This window comes from Lynx rufus, unplaced genomic scaffold, assembly GCF_022079265.1.
Source record: "Lynx rufus isolate CCGP_SWC_20201006 ecotype Redwood Valley unplaced genomic scaffold, mLynRuf1.p SCAF_8, whole genome shotgun sequence".
NCBI lineage: Eukaryota > Metazoa > Chordata > Mammalia > Carnivora > Felidae > Lynx > Lynx rufus.
Genome location: NW_025814896.1, coordinates 45,956,351 through 45,960,067, shown reverse-complemented (window position 1 = coordinate 45,960,067; position 3,717 = coordinate 45,956,351). Strand labels below are relative to the sequence as shown.

Below are 3,717 nucleotides of genomic sequence, written 5' to 3'. Positions count from 1 at the left end.
CATCTAATCAGAGCTTGCCAGGAGGTTTTCATAAAGCAGAAAGTACAGGTATGCCCATTTTATGTAAGGAAACTGCTGCACAAGTAGAAAATCTTCATCAACTTTTAGCCCAACATAAGGGGTACTGATGTGGTCTCACCAAAAGCCACATTATTATCACTTTCAAGTCAATAGCCACTTAAGAGTCCTCATGTTTTTCAAGAGCTTGTTGCAAGGTGATGATGAGAACAACTTGACTAAGCATTACTTACCGTCATGGTGAGTTGTAAGGCCAGCTGAAGGTGCCCTCTTGATCACAATGGCTCATTAGGTAGTTGAAGATAGAAGAGTCTCAAGCAGACCCATCCAGGTGTATAATGGGGTTATAAGAAACACCAGCTGCTGAGAGGTTAGAGAAGCTTTGTAGAAAATTATCTGGGACCGCAGATACACTACTAGAAAAGCAAATTGAAAGTTATTGTTTCAGTTATGTGTGCCCAGCTCCATGACACTTTTTTCAAAGGAGAGATTCTACAAGCTCATGTTGGTACTTCTGGAGGAAAAAGAATGGGAAGGAATGAAAAGAGAAAAGACACCACAATGCTACCATTTATGTTCAAGAAGTGGAGAAATACGATTAAGAGAGAAACTCTTTGGGGTACCTGGGTGGCTCAGTTGGTTGGGTGTCCAACTTCGGCTCAGGTCATGATCTCATGGTCTGTGAGTTCAAGCTCTGTGCTGACAGCTTGGAGCCTGGAGCTTGCATCGGATTCTATGTCTCCCTCTCTCTCTACCTCTTCCCCACTCATGCTCTGTCTCTGTCTCTCAAAAAATGAATAAATTTTATTTATTTTATTTTTAAAATAAAATTTTAAAAAATTAAAAAAAAGAGAAACTCTTTATGTCAGATATCTCATTTACAACCATTTACTGCCTCATGTCAGGAAGGAAAGGACACTTATCAGAGAGGATAGAGAATGATCTGTTATGTAGTTTCACATATGCTTTCTTATAATATGAGTCTATAAGCTATTATCCTCCATTTTATTAGTAAGGGAATTAAGGCTCAGAGAGAAGGTGTGACAATGAAGATGTAAGGAAATATTGAGTACCAGTTACCTCTAGTCCTATCCAGTCCTTAAGGTGAACTCCTATTCCCCAGACCTTGGGATTGCCTAATAGCAAAGTGGCAGACCTCACAGGTGTGATGGTGGTGATGGAGGCCAGCCCTGCTCTGCCCCTCTCCAGTGCTACCTCCTCCTCTAAGCTGGGGACCCAGGTCTCCTTTCCAGCACCTGCCATTTTACCTGGTCCTGGTTCTGCTTATGTGTTCTCACTGTGCAGATTGTTTATTCTCCAAGCCCTGCCTCTTCTGTAAAATGAAAATTTGATTATTTTCTAAAGGGGATTTAAATAAATGCTTTACATTCATAAATATCAAAATGGAAAACTTGAATTCATCTTGGTTCTCCTACCTCCAAGAAGAGAAAGAACTCTCCAGGGCCAAGGTTTTTTACTTTCACCTAATTCTGTCCCACCTCCCGCTGCACTGTAGAAGCTGGAAGTCTGAAAACTAAACTTCTTAGCCTCTCCAGGCTCCCTTGCAGCTAGGATTCTAAATTCAATTTTTGCCAGTGTTATTTATTCATGCAAAATTTGGATGGTGGAAGGGATGTGGAGGGTACCTCTGCAGAGATGATGGTTGACAGACAGCCTGTGTCCTCCCAGTTTGCAGTGATGTGTGTGAGAAGACTGTTCTGGTGGCATTTGTGAGGGCAGGAGTGAACATAGTCTCATGACCTCCTGCTGCAGCAGTGTGGTCCAGTGGTAGCCCCTGCCTTCCTTACCTCCAGCTCTTCCACAGCTGTTGTGAGCACTGAGGTCCCTTATTAAATGCATTCTAAGAGTACCTGCTTACCAGTCCTCCTGCTGGCCCTCTGTTCTGGTTGCTATAGCTATATAACAAACCATTCCCAAACTTAGTGGCATGAAGTAATAATTTTATTTTGCTCATACACAAAAAAAGGCATAGTAGGTATGGCTTGTCTCTGCTCTATGATGTGGGATGAATGAAGCTATGAAGACTTAATGGCTAAGGGTAACTAACCAGTTGGGGGCTGGAGTCACTTAGAGGCCTCCTTACCCACAGGTTTGGTAGTTGATGCTAGCTAGGCTAGAACTTCAGCTGGGACTGTCAATCAGAGCACCCACATGGGGCCGCCCCACCAGCCAGGGCTTCCTCCCAGCATGGTAGCCTTGGGTTGATCAGACTCCTTATATGGCAGCTATGGATCCCACAGTGAATGTCCCAAGAGAAACAGGTGAGGATTCCCAGGCTTTTCCAACCTCAGAGATCACACCTTAACCACTCTCACTGCATTCTTTAGGTTGAAGCAATCACAAGCTGGTCCAGACTCAAAGGGGAGGGGATACAGTCTATATCTCTAGATGGGAGGGGCTTCAAAGAATGTGTGGCCTTAATTTAAAACCCCTTAACCCTCTTTCCACAAGGAATCTCAGTAATTATGTTTTTTCCAGTTTTACTGAGAAATAGTTGACATGCATCATTGTATAAGTTTAAGGCATACAGTTTGATGGTTTGATTTACGCATATTGTGAAATGGTTACCTCAAGAGGTTCAGCAAACATCCATCTTCCCACGTAGACACAAAATATGCATTGCTTCCCAAATTTGTTATGTCTTTCTTACATAAGGGCCATGCTAGTCTTCTCTGTGTCCTTCCAATTTTAGTACGTGTGCTGCTGAAGCTAGCACTCTCAGTAATTGTTTAATGTGTGATGGATATTCAGGCAATAAGGTTTTATTAGGATAATGACATCTTTGGATCTCCTTCTGTTTTCCACTCAAGCCAACAAATTTCAAGTTAGGAAAGAAAATAAGCACTTTTGCAAATATAGAGACAAGAAAAAATATATTCCCACTTAGTATTATGTACTTTGAAGAGTTTCTCTACCAGAAAAAAGGGGGGGGGGAAGGAAAATGGTTTCAAAAATATATTTCCAAAAATATTATTTTTAAATAAATAGAATCAATACAGAAAAGGAAACACCCTTTCTTGCTAGGGAAACCTTCCTGGGCCTGCCTATCAGGTTCACCTGTTCCAATCTTCATGGTTCCCCATCCTTGATCCTTGGTTTATAACAAAATATTTGTGTGATCCTTTCTATAAACTTTATATTGTGAAAAATTTCAACCATACCAAAGTAGACAACATAGTATCATGAACTTCCAAGCCACCATTATGAGTTTCAACATTTTGTCAACTCATGGGAAATCTAGTCATATCCACATCTTTCCTTCCTTTTGAAGCCAATCCGAGACATCCTATTTCATCCATAAATATTTCATTATATGTCTCTTAACAAGAAAGCCTCTTCTTTTCTAAACACAACTATAATACTATCACGTTGAAAATAAGTACAATAATTCTTCAATAACAAATATCCAATCATTCCAAATGTCTAGTTATCTTACATAAGTTTTATAGTTTGTTTGAATTAGCATCAAAATAGGAGTCACATAGTGTGATTAATTGATATGTATTTTAAATCTCTTAATTTGTAGGTGTTTCTCTCCACCCCTTCATTTTCTCCCATTGAAATTTATTTGTTGAAGAGGATTATTTGTCCTATAGAGTTTCATAGAGTCTGGATTTCACTGACAGTTCTCTGGGTCATGTCTAACATGTTCCACTCTCCTTACCTTTTTTTTCTGTA

The 3,717-nt window shown here is 40.2% G+C and overlaps 1 non-coding gene across 1 annotated transcript; it reads right to left on the bottom strand.

The window, feature by feature from the left end:
• Positions 1-2,647: 2,647 nt before the first annotated feature.
• Positions 2,648-2,755, bottom strand: LOC124504434 (U6 spliceosomal RNA). Its single transcript, XR_006960415.1, has one exon. It is a non-coding gene; the product is annotated as a U6 spliceosomal RNA (small nuclear RNA).
• Positions 2,756-3,717: the final 962 nt, after the last annotated feature.